The sequence below is a fragment of the Periplaneta americana genome, chromosome 7 (genome assembly GCF_040183065.1).
Source record: "Periplaneta americana isolate PAMFEO1 chromosome 7, P.americana_PAMFEO1_priV1, whole genome shotgun sequence".
Taxonomy (NCBI): Eukaryota; Metazoa; Arthropoda; class Insecta; order Blattodea; family Blattidae; genus Periplaneta; species Periplaneta americana.
In genome coordinates, this window is record NC_091123.1 from 22,269,800 (window position 1) to 22,282,407 (window position 12,608).

At 36.0% G+C, this 12,608-nt stretch overlaps 1 protein-coding gene across 1 annotated transcript in view; it reads right to left on the bottom strand.

Annotated features, from left to right (window-relative positions):
• The window catches only part of LOC138702968 (sodium- and chloride-dependent GABA transporter 1-like), a 135,939-nt gene extending 124,208 nt beyond the window's left edge, over positions 1–11,731 (bottom strand). The window contains exon 1 of the mRNA XM_069830408.1: positions 11,624–11,731. The gene's annotated coding sequence lies outside the window, so the exon portion shown is untranslated. The remainder of the gene's footprint in view (positions 1–11,623) is intronic.
• Positions 11,732–12,608: the final 877 nt, after the last annotated feature.

Sequence of the window (12,608 nt, forward strand, 5' to 3'; positions counted from 1 at the left end):
TGCTTTAACAGTCTTATTAGATCTATTGGAGAGTAGCAGACTGCAGAAAATAATAGGTTCTATGAAGCTCTACTTGTTCTTTGTGAGTATTTTTTTGGCTACGTTTATATTTGCAGATTGCCTGACATTTTTGGTATATTTACAGTTTCTTATGAAACAGATTTTCCTCTCCTCTACGATTCACATAGACTACACCTATAAAGATCTGATCGAATGAAAGGTTATGAGTACACAATCTCAATTTCACCGATTTTGTCAGTTAGAACCTTCTCAAACCAAGCTCGCGTATTATGTACTAGCTAGTAACTAAAGCTATCTGTATAACATCTGAGAGCTGCTATGCTAAACATAAGAAGGGAGAATTCTTGTGAGCGAAAGAGTCTAATACTCGGAGAAAGGAACAGAAAAGATTTAAAACAACGAAAAGGAAAAGGAGAGAAAAGAAATAGGATGTGATTAATATACAGAGTTAACAGAATAACTATTCCTAATTTTCTGATGTGATACAGGACATTAAAACGAATATTCTTTCTTAAGGGGAGGCAGAGGTGAATATTTCAAAATCCACAAAATTTATCCGATTTGTTTGAAATTGATAATGGATACTAAGTATGTTATTAGTAATGGACATACCAAGTTTCAACTTTCTAAGTACAATAGTTCTGTATATATTAATAATTTTATAAAACTTTATATCGTTTGATATAAAATGCTCCATGCACCATGTTGTAAGAAATTTTCAATATTTCTTTTTATTTATATGTTCAGAGAAGGTATATAAATAACGATAAGTATTAGTTTATTATGGGAATAATATAGTAATAGAGTTATCTTGGTTTTAATTTCATACTTTTAAAGGGCACAAAATCAAAAACTAACATCGGAATATGAAAATAAAGATAATAAAAATGAAAAAAACCAAATTTTCATTTTTTCTACAGTTTTGTTCGAAAATTTCACCTCTGCCTTCCCTTAATAAAGTAGTGTCTGGAAATGCTTCATATAAAAGAAAAGCTCATCACTGCATTGGCTGCATTTATGTTTCAGCTGTTCTTGTTACCATGGAAATAATAATTGAAGTTACTTTGTTGTTGTATGTCACAATATATCATCTGTGAGATCTGTTTATTTAATTCCGTGGTATTAAAATTCATCGGTATACAAATATTGAAATTGCAGACATTTCTCATCTTATGCCTGTGCGACTGAATGAACATGTTTATGATATTTTTCTTGCGGAAATGCTTTCGAAGCTATTTGAAGATGTCGGAGAGACATGATCTTTCAACACCACGGTGCACCCGAACACTTCGGCTTAAATTGTCGAAATTATTCAAATGTACATTTTCCGAATCGTTGGATGGGGAGAGCAAGTCCAGTTGCTTGGCCGATACGTTCCCCAGATATGACTTCAGTTGATTTTTGTGTTTAGAGTCATATTATACAGGGACATCACTTTATTTTTACCAACATTTTTAACATTAACCTGGCTATACTCGGAAACACTGTTGCCCCCTTCCATTACAGGAGTTTGATGTTACTAGTGCAATATGTAAACAAATCATTTTACTAGGTATAGGAGGAGAGAAAAGTAGTGTATCCATTTACGTTGTAGGGAAATACGATATTACGATTTTCAGTTTGATTATCACTTTTACGAAATTTATCAAAATACAGTAGAGTAGTAACATTTTTTTTCCAAAAACTCAACTTTTCAGGCGGCTATGTTCGTTATGTAATGTCTACTTTATTTAGCATATTAATTATTGATGTTATCATACAATATAGAGAGTGCATTTAAATTGAGGGGGTCGTAAGTAAAGGGCTGTAAGTGCACTTAAGTTACTTTTGAGAAAATGGAGTTTAAATATTTAAGCTTTCGTAAAATCGGTGAAATTTTTATTTAAATTTTAATGTGTGATGCGATTAAAATAGGCCTATCCCTTTGCCACTAAAATTTTAGATACTTTAGCTTACACTGGATGCACTTAACTCATGTTATTACAAATGTCACTAGCATTCCTTTGCTTCTAGCCACCTCAATTCAAAATAAACTAATCTGAATTTTTAAACAAGTTGCTGAAAATGGTTGCCGTTCATTATAATGCGGACTTCAATTCTTTTATGCATATTATTTAAAACATTTTGAAGCATATTCTCTGAAATTGAATTTATCGTTTCTTGAATATAATTTTTTAGTACGATATTATTAATATAGGTTCTTTCTTTTATAGAAAACGCAACCATATTTCTGAAACACACTATACACTGCAGTGTTTACTTCACTGCTTGAAGACTTTGAATGCAACAGCGGCCATAAGTTTGTGTGTCTGACGGGAGCAAGGACATTAGTGAAGAGGTGGGAGTGAAGTACATTCAGAAATGCAGGTACAATAAAAATGCAAGTAAAAATAAAATGATGACACAGTATCAATTATTGTTTATGAAACACCCATCCACACAGTAGGAGATTTATCTGTTTTATATTATTTAGGTTACGTTATAACTTCTGCTGTATGAGATTATGGATAGTCACGTGTCAGAGATTGTTTAATATAATATATTGTTTAACATTGTAATGGCAAAGCTGATATGGTTTCTTGAAAAGTGCAGAGTTTTCTCTTCGATCCTTCACTTCTTCCCAGTCCGTGTTCATAGTTATATGGCTCCGGAGAGAGAAAGATCTCAGAAAACGAGAGAGTATTCTCTCACCTCAGGAATACCATCGAATACTGGAGAATCATGGCAAAGTTAAAATCCTAGCAACTGAATGGGAAGAATTTGATTTGAAAACGAGTGCAAAGAAAATGCTTAAAACTAAACTCCGATTCCAAATGACAGGTCAGTGTGTTATTTCCTACAACAAAGATCGATGAAATAACAGACGGAAAGTAACTGTATCTGTTCAACAAACTTTCACAGATCTACCTGTAGAGGTTTCAATCCTCAAAGATGGTTTCAAAATATGCAACATAGATATATTCGAGTCGCCTGTATTACCGAAAGTTAACACGGTCACCACAGAAAAAAGTAAGGATGTTTTGAAACTCATGAAATTTTTCCAAGTATCTGATGAGGCAAAATTGTTCTACAAAGAGATTGAAGATGTTCAAGTGACACAGGAGAGGTTTTGTATATTATACAGGGACATCATTTTATTTTTACTTCAATTTTTATTGTACCCTGAGTTTTTGAATGTACTTCACTCCCACCCCTTTTACTAATGAAGTTCAACCGTCCTGCACACAGATACAAGACCGCATATACAGTCATAGTAGCCTTACGGCCATAGTAAACAGTACGTTCCAAAAATATGTTCGCGTTTTCCAGTGACGAAAGAGCTTTCAATATTGAATCATTTTCGCACAGGTACTGTCGTCCATTTGCCTACGTCGTATCCCGGTTTCCACCACCTGCTTTTATTCGCGGCTGGGCTGTCTTAGCTCTTTTCTGAAAACATTAATTTCTGTTAGGAATTGGACATTTACGTAATATTATACAACTGTTTGAAACAACTTAAATAAAAGGGCCTCGTTAAGTAATTAACTGTCACGTGATTTACCCCTTTTCTACGACCCTACGACAAAACCACTTGGACGGACAGTAGATAGCATGTCTGAGTAATTTTATCTTTTCGGATCGGGCAGAAGTGAAGATTGAATTTACAGTACGTAAGGTACTCTTTTATAGAGTAAGTACAGAATTATTTCAACATGAGTTACTAGTTACGAATGATGAAACTGGTAATTGGGATTAGGGACAATAGTCTATAGTGCGATAATATGCACATTACAACTGAAGCCTGTATCGAACTGAACGGCCACCATTTTAAAAATGTGTTTAAATATCCATATTATGATTATTTTTCAATTTAACTTCATTCTCCATATTGTACGCTAATGTGCTGTAGACAGTATAATATACACTGCATAATGAATACGTCCACATGGAAAGCTCAGTTTGTAAGTAAAAACACTCATTGTTAATACTATACTGTATTTTGATTAAACAAAAACTTAATGAAAATGATCAAACTCAAAATCGCGATATTTCCTAGTTTACGTAAATGGATGAACTACTTTTCTTCCCTCCTATACCTAGTAAAGTGATTTGTTTGTATATTACGCCAGTATCATCGAACTCCAGTCGTGGAAGGGGGTAGACAACGGCGTTGATCCAAAGGTATAGCCAGGTTAATATTAAAAATGTTGGTAAAAATAAAATGATGTCCCTGTATAAGTAAAATTAATTATAAAAGACATGCAATTTGTGTTCATTATCTAACTTTTGATTTGCATCTATCTAGTTTTGCAAAAACTTTGCCTTTTTGAAGATAATAAATTTGGTTATGTGAGTAAAATTATTCAATGACTTACAAGTTATTTCAAAGATATCATGGAATAGGAAAACATATCCTAATATTATATCTCCATCCCAAAAACATCTGTGTATGGCAGGGGCGTATTTTGCGGGCTACCGGGGCTACCGGCGGTAGCCCAAGGAAATTACAAAAGAAAAAGTTTATAATATAACATTATGTAATAATTTTGTATTATTAGTTTTACCATAGTAATTAAAATTAAAGTAATTGTTAGATATATTTTGTGTAATAATAGGGTCAGCGGTAGCCCAAACCCTTTAACCAGTATACGCCACTGGTATACAATAAAACTTGTTTTATGAGAAAAGTAGTTTTTTGTATCTATCGAGTTTAGAAAAACCGCTCCTCGATTTAAATATGTCTGATTCGTAAGATATCAATGAAAGGCTAAGAAGTCAAAGTGGATGAAGATCTGTCAGGCTTAAAAGATTCAACAATTCCTCATGGAAGTTAAAATTAGAATCAACTCCCTTAATGAATAAGATTATACATCTTGATTACGCAACTTTTAATACTATATCACTTCGAAAAATGTATTATATATCTTTCGTGTGTTAAATATTACAGTACCTCTTTAATTAGATGGAAAATAAATAATTAAATAACAGATTTACAGAACGTGTTTTACATAAAATTTTTATACGAAGACTAAAATTTGTAACATTCGCGTGATGTCAGTGAACGTTATACCTACTAGAGTTCTGCATAACCGGTTACGAAAGATAGAAAAGAGAAATTGCTACTGAACGCCCGGCGCTATAGACAGTCTGCAAAGATCCTCCGTCTCGCGGAGCAGTCAAATGTTCAGTTTAACGAATGTCCGAGTCTCACTCGGTTAGACGGCTCTGGATCATGAACGACGGATAATATTGAGCCATCCAGGAGTTCCAAGAATCATTGCAAGGACGCGATTATCATCGTGTACCTTTCAAATGATATTTCCTCCTTTCCCCTCATTGACTGAAGCACGCATCATGAAACTACAATCATTACACTTGAGATTGCTTTTATTTTTGTTAGTAACTTGTTATCTCCCTAAAAACGAGTTATTAGAGAAATAATAATACATCCACTTAGAATAATTAAAATGCATAGGCTATATTAACAACTACTCTTTCAGAGGTAACCTATATATTTTGAGTTTAAAGTATGAACGTTACAATAGTAAGTGTGTACATATTTGCTCTTCTCTTTTGTAATTGTAATTTATTTTATTCTTGTACAGGGACATCATTTTATTTTTACTTCAATTTTTATTGTACCTGAGTTTTTTAATGTACTTCACTCCCACCCCTTCTACTAACGAAGTTCAACCGTCTTCCACACAGATCCAAAACCGCATATACAGTCATAGCAGCCACAGTACGTTCCAAAAATATGTTCGCGTTTTCCAGTGACGAAAGAGCTTTCAATATTGAATCATTTTCGCACAGGTACTGTCGTCCATTTGCCTACGCCGTATCTCGGTTTCCTCCATCAGCTTTTATTCGCCAGCTAGTGGCTGGGCTGTCTTAGCTCTTTTCTGAGAACATTAATTTCTGTTAGGAATTGGACGTCTACGTAATATTATACAAGTGTTTAAAATAACTTAAATAAAAGGGCTTCGTTAAGTAATTAACTGTACGTGATTTCCCTCCTTTCTACGACCATACGACATAACCACTTGGACGGACAGTGGATAGTATGTCTGAGTAATTTTATCTTTTCGGATCGGGCAGAAGAGAAGATTGAATTTACAGTACATAAGGTACTCTTTTATAGAGTGGGTACAGAATTATTTCAACATGAGTTACTAGTACGAATGATGAAACTGGTAATTGGGATTAGGTACAATAGTCTATAGTGCGATAATATGCACATTAGAACTGAAGCCTGTATCGAAATGAACGGCCACCATATAAAAAAAGTGTGTTTAAATATCCATATTATGATTATTTTTCAATTTAACTTCATTCTCTATATTGTACGCTAATGTGCTGTAGACAGTATAATATACACTGCATAATGAATACGTCCACATGGACAGCTCAGTTCGTGAGTAAAAACACTCATTGTTAATACTGTACTGTATTTTGATTAAACAAAAAACCTAATGAAAATTATTAAACTCAAAAGCGCAATATTTCATAGTTTACGTAAATGGAGTCCACACCTGTGGAGTAACGGTCAGCGCGTCTGGCTGCGAAACTAGGTGGCCCGGGTTCGATTCCCGGTCGGGGCAAGTTACCTGGTTGAGGTTTTTTCCGGGGTTTTCCCTCAACCCAATGCGAGCAAATGCTGGGTAACTTTAGGTGCTGGACCCCGGACTCATTTCACCGGCATTATCACCTTCATCTCATTCAGACGCTAAATAACCAAGATGTTGATACAGCGTCGTAAAATAACCCAAAAAAAAAATAAAAAAAGAACGTAAATGGATGAACTAATTTTCTTCTCTCCTATACCTAGTAAAGTGATTTGTTTGTATATTACTCCAGTCGTGGAAGGGGATAGCAAACGGCGTTGATCCAGAGGTATAGGCAAGTTAATATTAAAAATGTTAGTAAAAATAAAATGATGTCCCTGTATTTGCTTACATTCAGATTTCACCTATGCATTGCGCTTATCTCCTTTGTTGTTACCGGTGTCCATTAGTTGATTTATATATTAGTTATTAAGATAAATGTACCAAAGTGTCCAATCAATTATAACCCTATTTTAAGCTAACTTACTTACTTATGGCTTTTAAGGAACCCGGAAGGTTCATTGCCGCTCTCACATAAGCCCACCATCGGTCCCTATCCTGTGCAAGATTAATCCGGTCTCTACCATCATATCCCACTTCCCTCAAATCCATTTTAATATTATCCTCCTATCTACGTCTCGGCCTCCTCAGGTATTTTTCCCTCCGGTCTCCCAACTAACACTCTATATGCATTTCTAGATACGCCCATACGTGCCACATGCCCTGCCCATATCAAACCTCTGGATTTAATATTCCTAATTATGTCAGAATCAGCAGATCAGCAGGCCTCCTGATGAATATGACCAAGATACAAGTAATGTCGAACGGGCCGGAGTCACCCATAATAATTGATGGTGCAGAACTACAATACGTGTCTGAATACGTATACCTAGGACAGCTAGTCTCCTTTCATCAGAAGGCAGAGAAGGAAATAAAACGAAGGATTTCTCTCGCGTGGAAGGCATTCTGGAGTCTCAAGTTCATCGTACTGGAGGGAACACTCAGCAAGAAACTCAGAGTAGAAATATTGGAGTCCTGCGTAACTCCTGTACTGTTATATGGGTGTCAGACGTAGTCTCTTACTGCCAAACTTCATAACAGTCTCCAAATATGCCAAAGGAAGATGCTGAGAAGGATACTAGGCTTATCACTGAGGGACAGAGTTCCAAACGAAGTGCTACAAAAGATGTCAGCAATTAAAGATCCAGCACTGCAAGCCACCAACACCAAATGGAAGTGGGGAGGCCATGTTGCACGACTTAGAGACGGAAGATGGACGCAGAAAGTCACACTATGGGATCCCCGCATTGGCAAGAGAGCACGCTGAAGACCAAGAAGAAGATGGGCCGACCTCTTCAGTGAACGAGTAGGAAGCCATTGGTCAAGCAGAGCAAGACATAGGGAAGACTGGAAAAACATAAGAAGACAAGTGAACAGCGACTATAACCAGTACGACAGAAACAAGCGAACAATACCAAACTGTGCAGAAAGTGAACAATTCCAAGGTTGTAAACATCTCTTACGCGGAGTAGCTCACCGCGTGAGACAAATAGAGCTCTCCCTCTATAGGAGGAGGCCTTTGCCCTTAACGGGACATTTTTAGGCTAATAATCATCAATTATGTCAGGTGAAGAATACAATGCGTGCAGTTCTGTGTTGTGTAACTTTCTCCATTTTCCTGTAACTTCACCCCTCTTAGCCCCAAATATTTTCCCACGAATTTCAAGCTAACACTTTTTTATTTAGGAAAAGTAAATTTCCTTCAATTAGTCCATTTGTGTAGTTACAAAATGTCATCAGAGTTCCTGTATGATGAAATGCGCTTGGTGTTCTGTCCTATATATCTGTGGTTCTGTCTAGCCAGGCGCAACCGCTTCAAGGCCGGATATTCGAACGAAAGTCAAACCTCGTCGGTTGATCTGCAACCTGTGGAATATAAACCGGTTGTAATCGCTGTTCTGCAGCACTCTGATACCTACCCCTGATTTCCCCTACAAAACCATTAAATACTTCCAACAAGTCTCAGCTGTTATTTGGACTCCCTAAGAAAAATGAACGACTTAATTCAGACACCCTGTACAATCCATCGCTGAACAATGGTTTTATTTTTCTGTCTACTTGTATTGACCCAAATCGTTATTGTTTCAGCCAGGCAAGGTGGAGTGGGGAACTGAACGATAATCGACGGTGAGTCATTTGAGGTATTAATGACCAGGACTGCTCTAATCGATTATTAATCGATTTATATGTAGCCTACTCATAATTAAAATGCCGATATATGTATAAGATTTGCGTTGAAAATAAATAATTGACAAATTAATCAGCTGGGCGATCCATTATGGCATCCGTGTCGAAAATGCGACTCACGAGCACATTGTGGCTCGCAGTGCTTTTCTCTCGCTTCCTACCTACAACCCCCACCCTCTCACTCACTGGAGGCAAACTCCGTTCCATTTGTATTAGTCTCTGACCTGCGAGTGGCGTATCGTCGCAATGTCTCTCTCGAAACCATCTACCTCTATAAAAACGAAAGTTTCAAGTAGGATGGGAAGATGCATTTTTTTGCTGACAATATACTGTAATGTGAATATTAAAAGTATGATTTGTTCACAAGTATTACTACGAAAACGGTTGTATAACATAAAACGGCATTATAAGTTACTAGGCCTACATGTTACTGATGAAACATTAAAAGGTTAAGTGTTATTATTATTATTATTATTATTATTATTATTATTATCATCATCATTATTATCATCTCTGTACGTCGATCCTTTTTCAGCGACAATTACTAAGGGAGGCCCAGGCCCACCAAGGGCTGTAGCGCCAATGATAATGATGATGATAGTTTGTAAATTTCCATAGCAAGGGAAGAAATACTTCTTTTGCGATATTTATATCAGATTTTAATTCGACTTCACTACTTTCTTTTCATCCTTAATTAATTTTAGGTAAATTTCAAGCTAAAAGATTATTTTCATCTAGCGAGGTGACTCAGTTGCAACACACTAGATTCGCATTAGGAAGGTCGCAGGTTCAAACCCCGTGTCCGGCAAATCTGACTGAGATTTTTCATGGTTGCCCTTCAGTTACAAAGGCAAATGCCAGATTGGAAACTTACATACCATGATTCATGATCGCCTTACTTATCATTATCATAATCATAATCTATATATAATTTGAACTGGTAATGGAAATTACGGGAAAACGGCTGAATGGATTTTAATAAATGGCCCCTCATTTTGAAGCTTGGAACCCAAAGTTTTTCGGAAAAATAATAGTTTTCAGTGAAATGTCAATTTTCCTACATAATTTCCTATTTTCCAAAATCCATTTGTCGTCAGTTTTGAGAACTAGGAGAAGCGAAGCGAGCATCAAGTCGGCCGTGTTGCATTTCAGAATAAAACAAAACACACACTACAGTAAACAATATTACACGAAGGCCATGATCTGCAAGAATGCTGACATATTTAGAGCTCAAATTAAATTGGTTATTAAAAACCTAACTTACTAAAAATAATTTACAGATTCGATTCTGTGGTGTATAATTTTCTGGGTACAGCTGTGTATTGGATATTAAAAACTACAAAACTTGAGGTGGTTTGATGACATTATTACTATTAGAAATGAAATATTATTGTAGTTAACACCGTGATGTGACTATTTTTCATTAATTATACATATTAATGCTATATTGATGATATGAAACTGAAACGTTTTGGGGTTATATAAGTAGATGTAGAGAATAACTTAAATTAGATTTTGATTTCTATATTTTACTGAGTGGCGGCTATATAGTATATATAGTATATGTTACTGAAAGCTATAAAACTTACGTAAGATAATAATATTATTAAAAATCAAATATTTTTATAGTTATTAATCGAGTGGGGTTGGGTCTTTTTCATATATTTAATGGCGGTGTGGTGTAGATATTTATATGCGTGGTTCTCTTCAGTATTGGCTCGAAAGAGAGTATCTTTCATTATTATGGAAGCAAATAACTTTCAGAATGTCTGGTATTCTTCATTGAAAATAAATCTGAAAAAAGTTTATTTGAACGTCTAATGAACTTAGTTTGCAGCATTTGCTGCATAAGCCACTAGTCATTAATATAATTGAAATCAGTTAAACGAATTCTAGTAATAAATAATAATTATAGCCTATGATCAAAAAAAAATACAGAATCACAACAATAGTCCACGGCCTTCTGATAAACTCAGAGATTCTATATGCGAGATATGACTTAAATGTTAAAGCGTATATACCTTTAAAGACACAAAATAATATCAGAATATTCTTGATTGACGTATTTAAATCACCGATCCGATAAATGAATTAAAATGACGTGAATTTAATATTATTACTGTTATATTTAATATCCAGTAAAACTAAAATTATAGAATATACAGTAAAATGCATTATACATTTTGAAAATATAGAGCAGAAATATGTTAAAGAAAACATTTGAAGGTATATTATAACTTTTCATACCAAAAGAAGAGTAATTTATTACTTTCCGATATTAATATTAATTCAAACTAAATGTAATTACACCATCAGTCCCTCATCGATTTGAGGAAAATTTCATGATGTACGATATATATGTATTATTATTGCTTATTACGAATAAAATTTGTATCACAATCTCCTTAATGAAAATATTTAAGTTACTGGTACGATTACTGAATTAACTGGAGATATAATGTGGTGTAAACAAGTTATGCGCAATTCTGAGATAAACAATTTACTACTGTATGGGATGTAAGTCACGTGACATGGGCGGTCTTCAGTCTCTTTATGCCATACTCAAGAACCTAGACGTTATGTTAGGTTTCACTCATTTTTATATATGAAATGTAAAGTTCTGGGTTTAATTGTTTACAATATTTCGAAATCATTATATGTATTTAAAGAAGCTGAAGTAAAAATATGCCTGTAGATGAGTGATTTTATGGTTGTTCGTGTATGGAAAGTAACCGAATACTTGCATGCAACACAAAACAGAAGTTACATACCTGTTCAAATATGTTTATGGTACTCTTGATAAATTGGTCTTCCTAACGGAATAGTCCACAACTGTCCAGAAGATACGATCTTTTACCCTTGACTCACAGCTCTAGACTGAGTGTTTAGGAACGAAAGGGGTGAGAGAACGAGGGCTGGAGGGAGATTTGCAATAAAAACAACAGAACTGGAAGGGAGGGTTGAAGAGAGCGAGCGATAGGGGGCTCTGGCAGATGCACAGGTTGGGGACAAGGAGCGCGTTGTCGTCAGAGGGGTGGTAGGGGGTGGTGGAGTGAGGGTTGTGAATCAATTTTCGCAAAACCTGTTCCCCCTTGTTTGTGCTACGTAGTACGAGAGAGACTTTAAGGCGGGCCCGATACTACTCTCAACAACTCAGCAGCTGTCTTCTTTCACAGCGCGTTTTTAAGACTGTAGTAATCTTGTAGGTGTTCAGATGTGTGCGGCGTTGGACCTGGCAGGTGTAAGGTCGGTCAGAGGCCACTGAGCTGCTGTGTAAAGTGTGGGGCTGATGTCTTCGGTTTGTTATTCGGGAGCTCACTTGACCAGCGCGGTGTGGACGCGGGTCGATGCCGGGGCGACGCACGGCGCATCGATCGCCTTCCGCCCAGTTTCGCACACACTTCGGCTGCGGCACACCAGCCACGTGGTTTTATTGCGTCTGTCAGATGACGCAACAATGCCGCCAAGCTTATGCATAATATTGCATCACTCCCAATGCCGTTGTTAAAAGGTCAGCTCCCTCCTCCTTCACCCTGGTGACGATTGTTGCAGTCTCTGGGGTTACATATGTTCAATAGTAATATACGATACAAGAGCGGTATGTTGACGTTTTCATGGTCGAGGAAAAGCTCAAATCGTTTATTACATACCTGAAAGACGAATTTCTAATTAGTTGCAATGAAATCTCCATGTTGGTTTCTGTTTAATGACGGCAACTTCTTCAACACTGTTGCTATAAAATGTTTTCTGTGTTTA